This window comes from Podarcis gaigeae (assembly GCF_964106915.1).
Source record: "Podarcis gaigeae genome assembly, chromosome: 7".
In the NCBI taxonomy this organism is placed as follows: Eukaryota; Metazoa; Chordata; class Lepidosauria; order Squamata; family Lacertidae; genus Podarcis; species Podarcis gaigeae.
The window spans coordinates 74,052,469-74,071,488 of NC_139683.1; the positions used below are offsets into that span (position 1 = coordinate 74,052,469).

Below are 19,020 nucleotides of genomic sequence, written 5' to 3' on the forward strand. Positions count from 1 at the left end.
AAGTGTGTTCGACTTCCAAAATGTTCAAAAACCAGATCGTGGCTTCTGATTGGTTGCAGGAAGCCCCTACAGTCAATCGGAAGCCGTGGAAGCCACGTCGGACATTCAGGTTCCAAAAGAACATTTACAAACTGAAACAATAATTTCCGGGGTTGCGGTGTTCGGGAGCAAAAACATCCAAGTTCCAGGGCGTTCGGGATCCAAGGTATGACTGTATCTGTTGTTTTTTTAATGTATCTGTTTATATTGTTTTAATTCTGTTCATGTTTGATTCAATTTTAATGACTCTTTTCCACTTTTTTCCCTTTTTCTATTTTATCTGTAAGCTGCCTTGAATCCTGGTCTGGGGCAAAGATGGGATATAAATAAGTATTGATGCCCCATTCTCTGAGCAGTACAGTGGTACCTCAGGTTACATACACTTCAGTTACATATGCTTCAGGTTACACACTCCGCTAACCCAGAAATAGTGCTTCAGGTTAAGAACTTTGCTTCAGGTTGAGAACAGAAATCGGGCTCCGGCAGCGTGGCAGCAGCGGGAGGCCCCATTAGCTAAACTGGTGCTTCAGGTTAAGAACATTTTCAGGTTAAGCGCAGACCTCCGGAATGAATTAAGTACTTAACCTGAGGTACCACTGTACAAGATTCCAAGTTTTCCAGGCACTTGCCTGTGGTTCGTGGTTCCTTTTGGAAATGAGGCAAAATGGAAACTGCACTGTCTTTATGATATATGGTTTATTTACACATATGTACAACTTGAGCCTATGATGGAGGAGTTCACATCATTAATACCTCCAAAGAGTCTTGTTTCTCCCATAGGCAAAGCCTTGGATTCAAAGAGAAATCAAACATTGCTCTCTGATCCTCTCTCCAGCTTTCTTCTAGTTCACATCACAGCTCCAAACTTCAAACTGTTTGTTTTCTGCCTTTTCACTATCTGTGCTTTGCGGGATACACATGTGCTGTCTCACAAAGAACTCTCTTTGCTTTGTTCTCTTAATGGCCCATCACCCAGGCAATTACCTCATCAAGAAGCTAGCTTGGCTTATATTTTAACACTTGTTGGGTCCAGATTTTAGAGGTGTCTGGCACCCACAAACTCATAACAATATAATAATAAAAATGAAATTACACTTTCTAAAATGTATTATCTGCATAATATATGCATTTTGTGTGCATAATTTTGCTTTTAAACACCACCATGATACTTGAGCATCTCTCACACAAGCAGGTACAAACATGCAAACAGTCCTATGCAAGTGAAACTCGACTGGATCAAAACTGCCTGATTCAGTGTATAAATTGCGATAAAAGGGATTCCTCTTCCATTCCTAAGCAAAACCAGGTTTCATTGCAAGTAGGCAGAACAAGCTCCGTAGTTGGGAGGGAATTATTCACCAGAGTGCAGCGCCTTTCTCTCTTCTCTCAGAAATAAGTATCCTCCCAGGTTTCCAAAATGAAGCCTTGAGTAATGTTGCCGATTATATGACTTGACTCCTCCATATTTTCTATCTGCTTCCTTTCTTTACCTCATCACAAATACAACAATCCTGGCAGCTGGAGTTACTATGCCCTTGGAGAATGAATAGGAGTTCTGCTTCTGTCTTTCCAATTCATCAGATTCTATTCTTACTGGCACATTGTCCAAAATCAGGAGCTGGCATCCAAGAACTTGGTAAGCCATAGCCTTTAGATCAGAATTTACACTTAACTCACTTACTTTGGTGAATATGTTATCACAATCTATCCTCACCGCTCCATTTGTTTTTGGACTACAACTCATATCAGCCACAGCCAGCATGGTTGTGCTAGCTAGGACTCTTGTGAGTTGTAGTCCTAAACATCTGGAGGAAAGCAGATTAGCACAAGTTGCTTACTCACAACAGCTGTTTAGAATGAAAATGGGAGTTGGGTTTAATGAAGTCTGCACCACCATTTTACATGTGAGAGTGGATCCTTCCCGTACACTTACATCATCACAGCTCGAGTACAAATATCATCTAATTGAAATATACCCTCAAACTGCAATGAGCAGTGCCTACTATAATTAAAAATGTCTGTAAAAATGTAACTTTATGTCACATATGTCACAGTTAACGTGCAAAATTTGGTGAATATCAACACTCAGATGGGATGGGAATACTGATGTGATCTGATATGAATATTATGAATGGAATATTTTGAAAACCCAAAGACTATTTGATTGCTAAGACAATGCTGCTGGAAACCTGTTCAGTAATTTAAAACTCTAAAATCTGGAAAAGCTGAGATGGGGTGGATTTTATAGGTCTTCATAGTGCGCTCAAATGCACCCTTCATGGGACTTTGTGTCTACACATTCAGATGTGTAATTTGTCCAGTTTCTGCTTTTCTTCTGCCTTTCTTCATTTGGAAAAGAAAACTGCAATCAGGAAAATTGTGCACAACATATTTACACATGTACACCAGGGCCACTCACACATGACTTCCTAGGTGGAAGGCAAGGAGTACATGATCCTTGGGGTTTATATGCACACTGTTTTGTGGAGAATATCTGAACTAGACTGAACTGCACCTAGAGGAAAAAGTGTTGAGTCAATGATAGCTTCATTGTTTCGTTTTATTCCGCTAGTTACTACCACTTGAAGGAAAATCCAGTGGCTTGTCTCTTCATCCAGCAAATGGAACAACGGATATCTATGTGATTTATCTCCTTCTGATACATAATGTTGATTAGGGTAAAGTTAACTCCTGTTAACTCAAATAGTAACAGATTGGATGGCTCCACCCACCTCTGAAAATGAAAACTGGATGCAAGTGATGTAGCCATTTTTATTTGAAAAATAAATAAATGAAAATTTACCCAGTAAATAGAAACTTAGCGATTTGAATCATCCTGGCTCTAGTGATTGCAAGCAACCTGGTAGTTCAATACCTGTGTTTGCTGTTGTGGCTCCTCACTTGCATTTAGCAGCTGTTGATTGCTTGGTTCACTGAAGCATATGATGCTGAACAAAACCATGGGTCAATAAAGTCATTTATAATGATCCGTCCACTAGCTAAAATGGGTGATGAATCAGTCTAAATTCCCTCTGGTGCCAGTCCTAACTGGAGAAGTCCATGGTTTTGTAGGAGGCAATCACATAATGGGCCAGCAAACCACACATTTCCATCATTAATTTTTATTACCCTTGTCAGCATTTTAAATCTGGCTTTCTCATCTGAAATAAAAAGACACAGAAGCATCAAACACAAACATGGGATGATACTGGAAGAGCTGTTTCTTAGATTAGATTCTGATGGTGGTAATTGTTGGCAGCCAGTTCTCCCATAATGTGTCTGTTTTTTCCATGTTCACCTGGCTTTTCCACCAGAAGAGGGGACAGGTGTGTGTCTGTGTCTTCCTATATACATGAAAATGTAAAGGGGGGGAATGAAGGAGGGGGGTATTGGAAATTATAAGTCCCCCCCTTCATGCAACCTGCACATGCTTCTTAGCATGTGGTTAGGTAGAGATGTTAATCCAACCACCACCATCACCACCAAGAAAAAAGGGAGATGCCAAAAGCTGAAAGATATTTAAGAGAGGCTGAACAGCCACATATTAATAACAATATAGCAATAACAATATTTTTTTTTATTTGTATCCTGACTATTTGACTGGCTTGCCCCAACCACTCTGGGCAGCTTCCAACAAATTGAAACACAATATGACATCAAACATTAATAACTTCCCTGAACAGGGCTGCCTTCAGATGTCTTCTAAAATTCAGATAGTTGTTTACTTTATTGACATCCGATGGGAAGGTGTTCCACAGGGTGGGCCCCACTACCGATAAGTACCGTAGTTCCCTACCATTCCCATAGGTTCACCACAGCATGAGAACAGCATGCTGGACCATCAGGGCTCTTCTGATAGTCTTGACATTACCGCAGCGTTTATATTTCCAGTGGTGCTAATATTAGAACTTCGTATTAGCTATATTGTGCTGAGAAAACAACTATCTTTGCTGGGGAGGCAACAATGGTGAGTTGTATTTGACTTCTAGTAATTGTGTATATGTTTGCATATATACATATAAAGTAGAATGTGCAAATTATATACAAATTAGTGCCTCTTTTTTTGGTGAAGTGGTCATTCTATATACCAATAGCATTCAAAGAATGGTAGAAATACAGCATTTCTTTTTGGAGACTCAATTCATTAAATATGTCCTTTAAAAAAAATATCTAGATCCAATGAATATCCTATGAAAAGTCAAGTGTGTGCAGAAGTTATAGAAGCAAAGCAGCTGTGAGCCAGAGTTCTTGAGGAAGAAACATAGGAAGCCGCCTTATACCAAGTTGGTCCATCCTAGCTTAGTATTGTTGATACTAAATGGCAGTGACTGACTGGGGTTTCAGGCAGGAGATATCTGCAGATGCCAGGAGCTGAACTTGGGCTCTTTTGTATGCAAGGCAAGTGCTCTACCACAGAACTATAACCCTTTCCCCTGCGTGTTTAGGACTCAGATGAATCAGCATACAAAGCGTTTCCCCAGAATCAGCAGCAGAAAGATATTTTATCTGCATGCAAACCTCTGCCATATCACAGACATTGTGATTTCTGCCTTTTGAGATTGGTGTTTACATCCAGTTTGTTCTGATATAGGTAAGACATCAGGGGAAAGACATGTCTCCGCACATTATTCATCACGTTGCATTAAACGTGCATGGTGTTTCAGGGGGGAAAGTGTGATTATATGCACCAGAATATAAAGTCTGTTCACCCAAGCAATGTTTTTAACGCCAGCAGGTTAGTACTTACTGCACAAATATTCAAAATGATGACCCTGTGAGAAAAATGTTAGTTGCAAGAAAATCCAATTGAAAGCAATGAGATGAGACTGTAATGGGATTATTTTTAAACATATGATGAGAGACATGAGGCTTCAAGATTCACCCTTAACATCTTCCTTAGAGACCTGAGGTCTGAAAATGGAGACATGTAGGCAACTCCTGTGCATGTTTTCTTGAAAATAAGCAAAACCTTCCTACTTTCTTCAAAGGAACTTGCATCCAAGTGACTACAGATACGACTGCAGTTCCACCTAACTTTGCTGGATTGAAAATAATAATAATAATAATAATAATAATAATAATAATAATAATAATAATAATAAAAATAAGACTTATACCCCAGCCACTCTGGATGGCTTCCAGTACATATAAAAATGTAATAAAAGTCAGACATTGAAAACTACTTGATACAGGGCTGCCTTCAGATGTCTTCTAAAAGTTTTGTAGTTCTTTCTCTCCTTGACATCTGATGAGAGGGCGCTCCACAGGGAGGGCACCCCTGCCAAGAAGGCCCTCTGCCTGGTTCCTTGTAACTTCAGTCCTCGCAGTGAGGGAACTGCTGGAGTACCTCAGTTTCTGGGCTGAACAATGGGGGTTTTATCAATAGATTGAGGCTGTGTATTTATCAGCACACAAATCCCTGAAAGAATCCTGGAAACCGTAGTTTGCTAAAGGTAATGGGAACTTTGGGGGTGCAGGTGGCGCTGTGGGTTAAACCACAGAGCCTAGGACTTGCCGATCAGAAGGTCAGCAGTTCGAATCCCCGCGACTGGTTGAGCTCCCATTGCTCGGTCCCAGCTCCTGCCAACCTAGCAGTTCGAAAGCACATCAAAGTGCAAGTAGATAAATAGATACTGGGGGGGGGGGGAGGTAAATGGCATTTCAGTGTGCTGCTCTGGTTCACCAGAAGCGGCTTAGTCATGCTGGCCACATGACCCGGAGGCTGTACGCCGGCTCCCTCAGCCAATAAAGCGAGATGAGTGCCGCAACCCCAGAGTCATCCGCGACTGGACCTAATGGTCAGGGGTCCCTTTACCTTTACCTAATGGGAACTTTAGTTATGAAGGGTAATTCTTAGGGGAAGCCATGTGCTTTAAATATATGGTGCGTATGCAGCCTTAGTGATGTCTCGGGGGGGGGGGGGAGGTGGCTGCAGCCTTTATGCATTATTTGATCTAACTTCCACATAATTAATAGTTAGCTCTGAACAAAATGTGATTCATCCATTTCAAATAATAATAGTTCAAATAATAGATTCATTCCCTATTTATGTAACTTCTCTGTTTTGAAACCCCTGTTTTCCTAAACTACCACTGCCCATCTAAAGCCATGCTTCCCAAATCAGATTCCTCTTTTGTTAACTTTTATTTTTCAATATGAAATTACAACATAAATTATAGATACTAAACCAAAAAAAGAAAAAGAAAACTATAAAATTCACAGTACATAGATTTTGACTTCGTTCCACTGTTTTGGGACTTCAAATTTTCAATCTTCTTAATTGCTGTGTTATATTTATATTACTTCTAGCTTTATACCTATTACAACCATTTATCCATTTACTTCCCAAGTCAGATTCTAACAGATTAACCCATAGACAGTGCAGTTTCGAACATCCCATTCTGTTCAGCTCAATCTATCTATCTATCTATCTATCTAACTATCTATCTATCTATCTATCTATCTATTTATCTATCTATCATCTATCTATCTATCATCTATCTATCTATCTATCTATCATCTATCTATCTATCTATCTATCATCTATCTATCTATCATCTATATCTATCTATCTATCTCTATCTATCTATCATCTATCTATCTATCTATCTATCTATCTATCTATCTATCTATCTATCTATCTATCTATCATCTATCTATCATCTATCATCTATCCATCTAGCTATCTATCATCTATCTATCTATCTCAAGGGGCTTTGTAGGAAATTGGGGTAACTTTAAATGTTTCCTTTAAACCAATAAGTAAAACACATTAAAACTACATAACAAAACCAAACAATTTCCACATAAAAATAAAGATACAAAAAGTTAATATCAGTAACAAGGGCAAAAACTCCCAGTGAAACTTTCCCCAAAATAGCCCAGTCCTTGCTGGACCACAGCAGCAGTCCTTATGAGGCCTGTCAGGCCCCACTCTGGGCCAGGTGGAGAGAGGCATACATTAAGTATTTGGGTCAATATTTTGTCCCCAAGATGTATGTGTTATCAGTTGCTCTGTTCCAAGTTTTTTTTTTTTTAAAAAAAAAAAAAACAAGTCTTTCTTCTTTTAAGAAAGGGCAGGAATAAGAAAAGGTTCATTTAGTGGCTCATAGTGGCTTGTCATATATGGCCTATGCGCTGCATTCAGCTTGATGGACCACAGGTTGTGCCTTATCTACCTCTTGGAGGAAATCTAATTTATTTTCATTCATCTTACAGACAAGAGTTTATTCAGATTTTAGTTCTTTTAGAGGTGCTCGTCTTTGCTTTAGAGGTCAAATGAAATCTTCCTTTCCTATAGTGACGGGCACACGATTTAAAGATAAATTGTGCCCCTTAGATAGTTTATTTGACAAGTGACAACCAGGCTTTATTGCATTGTGTTAATGTTTGGCAGGTTGTTTAAATATGCTAGGCAAGATGGTGGTATTTTTCCCACTAACACATGCTATTATAGGCAGCTATTCATTCAGTGAGAATTGTGGATTACCTGGGAGAATTCTGGGAGGCAACTGATAAAGGGGCTTATTTTTAAAGCATTTTTAAAGCATTTGTGCTCCCTTTTGCATTTTCATAACAATGGCTGAGCATCAAAATACGGTTTTCAAAGCCAGTCTGGTGATGCTGTGGGAGCACCGATTGGAATGTACCACATTACCAAGTTTGCTGTCACAATTCACAAGCAGCTCCTTATCTGTTTTAATTTAGGAGCTATAGTATAGGCATATACCGGTATATTTTTTTAACTCAAATTAGACCAGACATTTACTATGACAGTTTGCTTCTGTTGTCTGAAATGCGTCCTCCAAATATTTCCTGAACATATCTGGCTTAACCTTCCCCTGTCACCAATATGCAGTTAACAACATATATTCTAAAAAAAATGTTGATATTGCTCATTGTGAGCCCAAACTGAAAGTCCAGCAATTACAAGAAACACCTTCCCGTATTAATCAGAGGGGAAACCAAGTCAGTTGCAATCCATTCCATGCTTGAGCCTGATATGCTGTCAACCTCTTACACAGAGGTGAATAACTTCTGTATTTCCAAGAACATGGTTGGCTTGGGAATGTTCTAGTCTCCACAAAGTCTCCACCCAGATATTGTCAGGCTTCAGGGGCTCTGCATCCTCCCCCCTTGGCTGTAGAAGAGCAATGCAAAGAGAAAGCAATCTCTTACCAGTAGCAGAAATGTTTAATGAAAGCAGCAAAAGAACAAGTGACCATTCTCGGAGTGCAGGTGCTCCCAATTGAGTTTCCACCCACTTCCCTCTAGTCACTTCCATCCTCTTGTCTCCTAGCTACTTGATCTCACAACCTTTGAGCCTTTTGCACAGCCACCTTATCTAATCTCCTTGTCTTGGTATTGAGAGACTGCATATCTTACAGTGAGAGTCAGCTAGTTCACTCTCTTCCTGTTCTTCTTCTTGCTGTTCACCTCCCAGTTCTGCCCAACTATTGTCTTGCGAACTCTGCCCCTCAGCAAACCGTTCTTCCAAATCAACACTACCCCACTGCTCCTGTGGAGTTTCAGGATCCTGGCCATGAGCAGGGGGAGGGGGAGGCTCCCACCATTCCTCAACAAAGTTGTACTCCTCAGACTGGTCTCTGAAAGATACAGGGTCACCATGTGGCCTGGATTTGCTTGGATTTTTAGCCATGCTACCCAGCACAGGTTTAGAATATGAGTTCTCCAGCTTCCTTAAACTGTAAATAAATACAGAAATCAATTGCAGAACAGTGAATATAGTGCTATAGTGAAACAAAGGTCTCCCATTTTCCCTAGAATGTTGTTGCTTTGATAGAAAGTTTAAAGCCTTCCTTTAAAGCATTTTGTCCCTTTTCTCTAGAATCTGTGTGATTGAGGGTGCTTTATCCTACCATAAACTATTCAGAGAAGCTGAATGCAATTTATATAAGACTACGCGGTATTCTCTTTTAACATTCTTTTTTAAGAACCATGGAGGGAATTTTGGACTTCTTCTTCTTCTTCTTCTTTGCAGCCTTTCAGACTATATAATTTTGTAGCAAGTAGCAACCCTCCAGTATGGATGGTTGTAGCTTCCAAACCAGGACACCCCCCCCCAAAAAAAAACCCTGAACAACACTAGAATCTTTTAGAGTTGCTGAGACAAAGTTATAGTTAGCTGCAACTACTGCAAGCAAAACAAAGCATGCCATGCTAACAGATATGAGGAGGTTGTCTTGACCTGCTGAAGGCATGATAATTGCTAAATTATAATAAAGTCACAATTTTTAATAATAATAATAATAATAATAATAATAATAATAATAATTTATATCCCGCCCATCTGGCTGGGTTTCCCCAACCACTTTGGGCAGCTCCCAACAGAATATTAAAAACACATTTAAACATCAAAAATTAAAAACTTCCCTAAACAGGGCTGCCTTCAGATGTCTTCTAAAAGTCAGATAGCTGTTTATCATTAGTGAGAAGGCCCTCTGCCTGGTTCCCTGTAACCTCACTACTTGCAGTGAGGGAACCACCAGAAGGCCCTCGGAGCTGGACCTCAGTATCTGGGCTGAACGATGGGGGTGGAGATGCTCCTTCAGGTATACTGGGCCGAGGCCATTTAGGGCTTTAAAGGTCAGCACCAGCACTTTGAATTGTGCTTGGAAATGTACTGGGAGCCAATATAGGTCTCTAAGGACCGGTGTTATATGGTCTCAGTGGCCCCTCCAACTTACATTTGGGCACAACCATTTATGTTTACTATACTCAGTAAAATTATTACCACAAAGCTGTTGTACTTCTGTTTTTGTTCTCTAAATTTAAGATAATGTGTCAATTTAGGGAGCCATGAATTCCCAAAGTTTGTCCATTCATTTTTTAATAGAATCCCAATCTCCATATTCTGGCAAGGAGTATTCTTGCCGCAGCTAGCTTGTCGGAAGATACTTTTGTATGTCCTGGCAAACCAGTGAACATTTTCACCTGAGACAAAAAGGAAAAGACTGGCTGGAGAGGAATGTCATACTCTTAAGACCTTTTTAATTTGACTTTTAATTTTTCTCCATTATTTGTTTTTGCAACACCATCTTCCCACCACATGTGAAAGAAATCTCCTTTGGGCACTTCTGGCATGTGGTAGGATGGGTTTTATTGATTGTTTTGTATGTCATTAAATTCTTCCTGTTCATTCTGACATAGTGACGAAATTGGCTTTTAATTTGTTAGTTCCTATTATGGAATGGGGAAAGGGTTTTAATTGCTGTCTTCTTCTTTGCAGGCAGAGCAAGTGCTCATTAATTTATTTTAAATTTTATGAGCAGAATTTTGTAAGTGTGCTCATTACAAAATAAAATAAAAGAGTGAGGAATTGCTCAAGCTACAGAGAGAGAGAGAGAGAGAGAGAGAGAGAGAGAGAGAAGCCTGATCCAGCAGGCGGCTCTTATGATGTGCATAGGCTTCTACTGCTGCTATATTTTTAAAGAGCTATTCTAAAAGAAGTTGGGAGGACAACATGGAAAAAAAATTCATCTCCACCAAGCTAAGCAGTTGGCTCCTTACCTCTCTCGCCCTGACCTAGCCACTGTGATCCACACAACGGTTACCTTCAGGCTTGATTATTGTAACTCGCTCTACATGGGGCTGCCCTTGAGACTGACCCAGAAACTCCAGCAGGTGCAGAATGCTGCGGCGAGACTCCTTACGGGGTCCTTGCTGTGGGATCACATTCACCCGGTGCTATACCAGCTGCACTGGCCCCCTGTGGAATACACGATCAGGTTTAAGGTGCTGGTTTCAACCTTTAAAGCCCTATACGGCCTAGGACCCTCATACCTATGGGACCACCTCTCCTGGTATGTCCCACAGAGGAAGTTACGGTCTACAAACAAAAACATCTTGGAGGTCCTGGGCCACAGGGAGGTTAGGCTGGCCTCAACCAGAGCCAGGGCTTTTTTGGCTGTGGCCCCAATCTGGTGGAATGCTCTGTCACAAGAGACTAGGGCCCTGAGGGACTTGACATCTTTCCACAGGACCTGTAAGACAGAGCTGTACCACCTGACCTTTGGCCAAGGCACAATCTGACCCCCTCCTTTGGTAATGCTCACAGAACTCTAGCCCAATGGTTGCCATTAATTCGATTTTGAATTGATTTTAGAATGTTGTGTTACTTTTATTGCTGTTAGCCGCTTTGAGCCCGGCTTTGGCTGGGAAGGGTGAGATATAAAAATTATTATTATTATTATTATTAAACACTGGAAAGCAATGATTGGTGCAAAGTTACCTTGGGAGCTTTATAACTAAGTGGGGATTCAAATTCAGTTCTGCTCAGTCCCCATTATCCACTGTGCCACACTAGCTCTCCTATATGGCTGTGTGTATGCATTATCAAACAACTGAATGTGATCCTCTTGCTTTCCATTCACTGGAATCTTCTGGATCCCAAATGCCTTTCAACTCGAACATTTTGGCTCCCGAATACCTCAAACCCGGAAGTGAGTGTTCCGGTTTGCGAACATTCTTTGGAAGCTGAATGTCCGACTGGGCTTCTGCAGCTTCTGATTGGCTGCAGGAGCTTCCTGCAGCCAATCGGAAGCTGCACCTTGGTTTCTGAATGTTTTGGAAGTTGAACGGACTTCTGGAACGGATTGTGTTCAACTTCCAAGGTACCACTGTATTTCCAATATGACTTACAAAGTTATATTTTTTTTCTAAGTCAGTGATATCAAAACAAAGCATATGGTATACTGATGTTCAGGCATTTTTAGAGCAAAATAAAATCTTTAGCAAATAATAACCTGTAATATTCTTTCATGACTCTCAACTTCACAAGTATGTTTGTGTTACCTTCTGGTTCACATTCAATCTAGCCTACAGATCAGAAAATACAACTACTCATTTCACACTTTTACATTTTTAGCAAGGTTACTAACGAAGGTAACACCAGCCTTTAAATCCTTAGCTCTGAAAAATCACAGGCTAGTAATCCTGAAGACTGGCAGAAATTAGAGTCTAAAGAGTGATTAAATAAATAACAATTAGTATAATGCAGGAAGAGAAAACCTGGAAATTGTCGATTAAACAAAAAATTAAGATGGAGTGGCCCAGTGGCCCAGTTAACTCTGTGTACCTGGATTTTTTAGAAAGATCTCCCACCAAAAGTTCATGAGCAGTGCCATCCTGTACATGTCTACACAAGTTCCATGGAATTCATAGGATAAACTCTTAGATACGTGGATAGGGTATTGTAGCCTAAAAGAATAATGAAGTTTACACATGTATGCTAATCACTATTATGTGCAGAACTGTCATGATATATCAAATGCCATGAACAGCTTTCCACATATACACTTTCCCATATCCACTTAGAAACTTATGCACAGAAACAGGATTCTGGGTTGCTGTTCTCAGAAGTGTGGAAAACTGTTTTCTTTGGGTTGAAAATCCCTCCAGAAGGCTACATGATGGTCTCCAGATGTTGTTGGACTACAACTCCCAGCATGCTGATTGGGCTTGATGAGATTTGGAGCCCAACAATATATGGAAGGTACCACATTCTCCATCTACTTCTGCATAATGTATTTCTCTCAAAATAGGGTAAAATCTGGTAGTCACTGGTCAAATATAAAGATAATCTTTCTTTTAATTATGGACCAAGTTGTCTTGCAGTAAGTCTTCCTTGCTCCACTAGATCTGGATGAGTTCCCCTATCCACATAGCTGAGATGCATATTGGAACCTGAATGGGGCCTTTAAAGCAAGTTCAAGGGAAGTTCAAGACAAGTTCACTGCCGTTTAGTGAAACAATTGAGGGATTTCAAGGTGATGCTGGCAAAACTATTTATTTAAGGCTAGAAATGTTTTATAGGTGACTTGGGGCGTTATAAGCACGTAAGAAAAGCCCTGCTGGATCAGGGATAGCATTCTGTTGTCACAGTGGTCAACCAGCTAGCTGTGAGAAGCCCTGAAACAGGGCCTGAGTGCAACAACATCCCCCTTCCTGTCATTCCCAGCAGATGAATGGGTAAAAGGTAAAGATAAAGGACCTCTGGATGGTTAAGTCCAGTCAAAGGTGACTATCGGGTTGTGGCGCTCATCTCACTTCACGCCAAGGGAGTTGGTGTTTGTCCACAGACAGCTTTCTGGGTCATGTGGCCAGCATGACTAAACCACTTCTGGTGCAAGGGAACACTGTGACGAAAACCAGAGTGCGCGGATATGCCATTTACCTTCACCTGGCAGCGGTACCTATTTATCTACTTGCACTGCCATGTTTTCGGAATACAGTGGTACCTCAGGCTAAGAACTTAATTTGTTCTAGAGGTCCGTTCTTAACCTGAAGCACCACTTTAGCTATTGGGGCCTCCTGCTGCTGCACCGCCGCCGCACTATTTCTGTTCTCATTCTGAAGCAGAGTTCTTAACCCAAGCTACTATTTCTGGGTTAGCGGAGTCTGTAACCTGAAGCGTCTTTAACCTGCAGCGTCTGTAACCCGAGGTACCACTGTACTGATTTGTACACTGGAGGTAGAACATGGCTGTCACGGAGCCTTATCCTCCATGAATTTGTCTAATCATCATTTAAAGCCATCCAAGGTACTCCCCATCAATATCTCTTGTGGGAGTGAATTTCATAGTTTAACTTTATGCTGTATAAAGAAGCACTTTCTTTTTTTCTCTTGCCCGAATCTTACAGCATTCAGTTTCGTTGGATGGCCTTGAGCTCTAATATTATGAAAGAGGGTTAGTGAATCTCTAGGGGGGTGCTAGAATGTGTGAATCAAAGAAGTCAAAAGTGAAGTTGAAAAGTCCTCTGTAGTATTATGCAGCTAGGTGAAGGAAGGAAACATTGGATGGGCAGAAATCAAAGATCCATTTTGGGAATTATTTCAATATAATCACTCTCATGAAGGGTGCAAAGAGGGGCTTACTAAATGCTGCTGCCCTTGTAACTGCTTTCAAAATCCTGTCTTTTGCTTTCTACTGCTTTCAAAATCCTGTCACAGGCTGTGCTGTTTTCAAAATATGCATTGTCACCAAGTTCTGCAACTGAATATAGTAAGAAGTTTGTTGTCATTGATGCATCAAATTGCCAGCTTATCACCACATAACTGAATTTGCTGTTCAACACTAAAGTGACAGGTTGAAGTTTACTCACTGGAAATTTGTTGCCTCGTATTCAGTTTGTTGGACATTTGTCCCAGCAAACTTTGGCTTACGGGTCTATTTCAGCAGCTTGCATATATATAAGAAAGCAATCCAAACTTCCTGCTGCTGCAGTGCAAGTGCTGTACAATGTGTGCATCACTAACTTGGCCACTCATGGTGGCAACAATGCTGGGGAGGCAGGTGAATGAGGCCCAATATTGGCCAGCACCAACGGTGAGAGCAGCTCAGGGTCCAGTGGATCCCAGGCCAGCTCAGCCATGCTCATGAAATGCCTCATTTCAAGGGCTTCAGCCAGTAGGGAATGTTCCAATAGGTCTCTGATCTGCCTGCACGTTCAGTGGCCAGCTGAAGGTTAGCTGAGCTGGGAGAAGCAAGAGGAAGGATCCCTCAACTCTCACACATACACAAATCAGCCTAAGTAGGATTGGTCTTTGCAGCCTAAGGGGGTTAAATAGTTCTGCTAGTATGCCTATTTTATTGTTGAAGTAGCAAATTGTTGTCGTTGTTTAGTCGTTTAGTCGTGTCCGACTCTTTGTGACCCCATGGACCAGAGCATGCCAGGCACTTCTGTCTTCCACTGCCTCCCACAGTTTGGTCAAACTCATGCTAGTAGCTTCGAGAACACTATCCAACCATCTCGTCCTCCATCATCCCCTTCTCCTTGTGCCCTCCATCTTTCCCAACATCAGGGTCTTTTCCAGGGAGTCTTCTCTTCTCATGAGGTGGCCAAAGTATTGGAGTCTCAGCTTCAGGATCTGTCCTTCCAGTGAGCACTCAGGGCTGATTTCCTTAAGAATGGATAGGTTTGTTTGTCTTGCAGTCCATGGGACTCTCAAGAGTCTCCTCCAGCACCATAATACAAAAGCATCAATTCTTTGGTGATCAGCCTTCTTTATGGTCCAGCTCTCACTTCCATACATCACTACTAGGGAAACCATAGCTTTTACTATACGGACCTTTGTTGGCAAGGTCTTATCTAAGCTTTTCACAGTCTTCTTTAATTATTTGTGTTCCCCACTTCATTGTTTAGTAGGAAGTTCTGGACAAAAACCTACAGAGACACTCTTTTGTGATAAACAAGTACTGGGGGCTTATGATGTATTGCATGGTATCTGTTTATAGACTAGTTGGCCAATGTGGAGCATGCAAGAGCATGCAATGTGGAGCATGCAAGACACACACATCTTTCAGCTTCTTGCTGCAAAGCACGGTCTATTCATTTATTCACCAGCTATATTCCAGCTGCCTGACTTTTCTCCTCCAGCCCTCAACCACAGCAGAGAGATGTGCCACCAGCCATCAATAACAGCAAATTGGCTTGATCCAGGCGGAACGTTGTATTCAACGTTAGTCATATTCAGAATAGTTGGTTGGCATTAATCTGTCTCAAGAGATGGAATGGAAGAATGCGCTTTCAGGGTTTAAGTCAACAAATTGGAGAGTTACAGTGCCTGCTGTGGCTGTAGAGATCGATACAGGAGAGACATGTATTGTTGCAGCAGGGTCAGGTTGAGGCATCCGGTTGGGCTGATGCAGCTGTACCATGGTGTTTCTTCTTTCTGAACTCCTCCAAGTGTTCATTCCTCCTCATTTCACTGCTGTGGATGCATCCACAGAGAAAGGGCTTAAAACTTTTATTGTAAACCTAGGGGATCCTTCACAAAAAAACCCTTAAAATAGGTGGATGTGACTAACTTAGGTCAGTTAATTTCAGGGGACCTATTCTAGCTGACTGAATTGGAGAAGTGCCTTTCATATTTTGATTCTTTTAACTAGATCCTGGGGAAGGGGCCTAAACTACACCGTGGGTGTAGAGTTCTGTTCCATTTTTCTGAGCATTTTGCCCTAATTTTGCTTATCTGCACAATAGACTGCCGCAATACAGATATAAATAATCTTTGTAAACAATTATGTTTTGAGAATGTGTCTGCTGGAGAATGAGCTGTTCATTACTTCTATATAATGCTCTTTTTATCACCCAGCAGGAATTTATTTTGGGCGGCTAATTATGTGTCAAAAGTGCCATTAATATTCATCTGTTTTGTAAATAGAAAGGGAGTAAGAAAGGAATGTAACAACATAAAATATTTCAGGAATCAAATGCTTCTTCACTAATTTCTATTTAATTTGGCTTTTGCTTAAAGGCATTTGATTGCTATTTAGAAAAGTTGTTTTCTAAAAACATGCCATTGTAACTGTATATTTATTCCTATATTTAAAAAAAAATATTTTTATATTTAGACCCTGTGATTGCCAACTTTATAGTCATTTGCTGCTATTGTATCTCTGATAGCATCTCAAAGTGTAGTTGTTAGCCAGGAGGTAATTTTTTTCTGTATGGCGTAGAGACAAAGTGTCACTGGCTGGTTTCTGCACTTCTGATTGCTATCAAAGGCAGAAGATTGGACCACACTGCCATTTTTGCTGCAACTTCTATGCACAGTAATGTGATTTGTAAGCAGGCTTTTTGTTCCTCCACTTTCACTGGGAAATTCCACTGTTTACTGCTTAATTGGAACAAATATAAATCAAGTTTCCATGGGGAAACCGGTGGAACAACCCTCCCCCCTCAGACTTGTGCCTGCAAATCACAAACATGTTCCTAAAAATTACAGCAAAAATTTAAGTGTGGATGAGTCCTCAGTTGTTTCTAATGCTTTGACAACTTCACTAGGACTAAGTTCTGCAGTGTTGCTGTCTCTCCTCGCCACACACATATTAATTAGGGGAAAGAGACCCAGGAGGCAACCCCGCCCAGTTCTTAAACTATTAGTAGGCCACCCGAGAATTCAGCTTTTCAGACAGAATCATTTTTTATAAATAAATAAATAAAAAGTTCTCAGAGGCCAACAGCCTCTGGTCTGGACTTCATTGATATTCAGTAAACAAAAATGAAGTCAATTCCTGTCAACATCCAATTTTTCACAAGGGACAGGGAAATGTGGTGCGGAGATTAATGATCATGATTAACTCTGAACAGGTTGTGGTTTTATGCCCCAGTGATTTTTCCATCGTTTATCCTGGGAAAGATGCTAAATTAGCCACATATGCCTTCAGCCGCCAGGTTGGGTAGAACCTTAAACATTTAAGTTGTTTTTTTAACTGAATATTTTGCAGACTATGGTAAGCTAAGCCAACTCCACAAGGCACCCTGCAAAACAAAACAAAGCAAAACCCACCCTGCTCTATGTTAACTATAATGAGAAGTCTCCAGCCTGAAACTATAGAGAAATAAATAAATAAAATGTTGTCAGAGCTGCCTCTAGGTCCCAGCTCACAGAAGACCAACGCTAGGCTGTGGTAATGTATAAAAGTCTTTATTGAAGTTCAGTTTCCATTTCAAAGCCACAGCGTGCAGCCCTACGTCTTAACCCCTAGATCGGCGAAGTCCCGTCTGAGTCTCCTCCCCTCTGACACCAGTTTAAGATCCTAGCCCTGCTCCACCTTTTCCGCTGCTCTCTCCTCCTCTGGGTCCTCCTGCCCGCTGGGGCATTGCCCTTTCTGGACTCTTCCGACGCTGAGTCGCTTAGCTCCTCCCCCTGCCTCCGTCGGGCTTTAGGACCCGGTTCCCAATCCTCATTCTCTGCTGTCCCGCGCTCCTGTACATTTGAACTTGCCTCTCGCGCCAACCCAGTGACCTTTCTCCTAACCGTTACACTACTTCTATCACTGCTTCTCTCTTCCGGGACACTGGCTGGATCTGACCTCCCCTCCATTGCCCGACTCTCCGACGGAGGCGTGGCCAGCCCTGCCTCGTCTTCTCTTCCTGTTGGGGAATGCACTGACCCCGATACTTGGGAACCTTCCCCCCCACTCTGCTCTGGTGGGGAAGCTGGTCCTGATTTCCAACTACTGCTCTGGGAATCCCTGCTGCCCCCTTGCTCCTGGGGCGTTCCCCCTGGGAACCCCCTGCCCCTGGCCACTGGCGCCCCCTTCTGTGAATCTTCCGATTCGCTGGAGAGGCTCATGGAATCCCTCGGACCACTGTCCTCTTCTCCTACGCTCCCCTCGGATTCTTCCCCTTCGCTCTCCATTCCCCCTCTTCCCTGTGCCTCTGCTCCTGAGCCCCCGACAAATGTATTTGGTTTAACATGCCCTTTGGGTATTCTTGATCGTTTATCTTTCTTGCATACTGAGATTTTAGAATGAAACTTGGTCCACACATTCGGGAGAGAATTCGGCATTTTAAGCTAGAATGCCATCTCAGTCTTCACCGAGTTTTCAAGAGGACATGGAAAATGCAGCATTATAATATTTTTTCTGTAAGAGGCTGAGATAGCACAATAACATATCATGGATTGATTGATTATATTTTTATGCTGCTTTTAATCCACATGAATTTCAAAATGGCTTACAGTCAATAAATAACAATAGCAGAACAGAACATCACAAATACAACAAAATTATATACAATAATTAACAAATCATCGGTATAACAACAACAACATAATGATAATAATAATAACAACAACAACAACTAATACCCCGTCAACTCTGAGCAGCTTCAAAGATATAAAAACACAATAAAACACCAAACATTAACAATTTCCTCAAACAGGGCTGCCTTCAGATGTCTTCTAAAAGTTGTGTAGTTCTTTATTTTCTTGACATCTGATGGGAGGGTGGTCCACAGGGACTTGTAACAAAATGTTGTGATGATTCATCTTGTTCTTCCAATCACCCATGACGTCTTCCACAATTCTCAATTCAATTCAATCCCCACCCCCAAGTTTTCATCTCACCACTACTGTAGCAGTCAATAAGCATTCTGCCACTATAGAGCATGCGTAATGGTTGGTAATATCATGAGATACCAGTAAAAAAACCTGAGGCATCTGAGAATAATG

General features: G+C 41.3%; 1 protein-coding gene across 4 annotated transcripts in view; it reads left to right on the plus strand.

Annotated features, from left to right (window-relative positions):
• CDH18 (cadherin 18) overlaps positions 1–19,020 on the plus strand; it is a 605,089-nt gene that overhangs the window by 12,103 nt on the left and 573,966 nt on the right. The gene's annotated exons all lie outside the window — the stretch shown is intronic.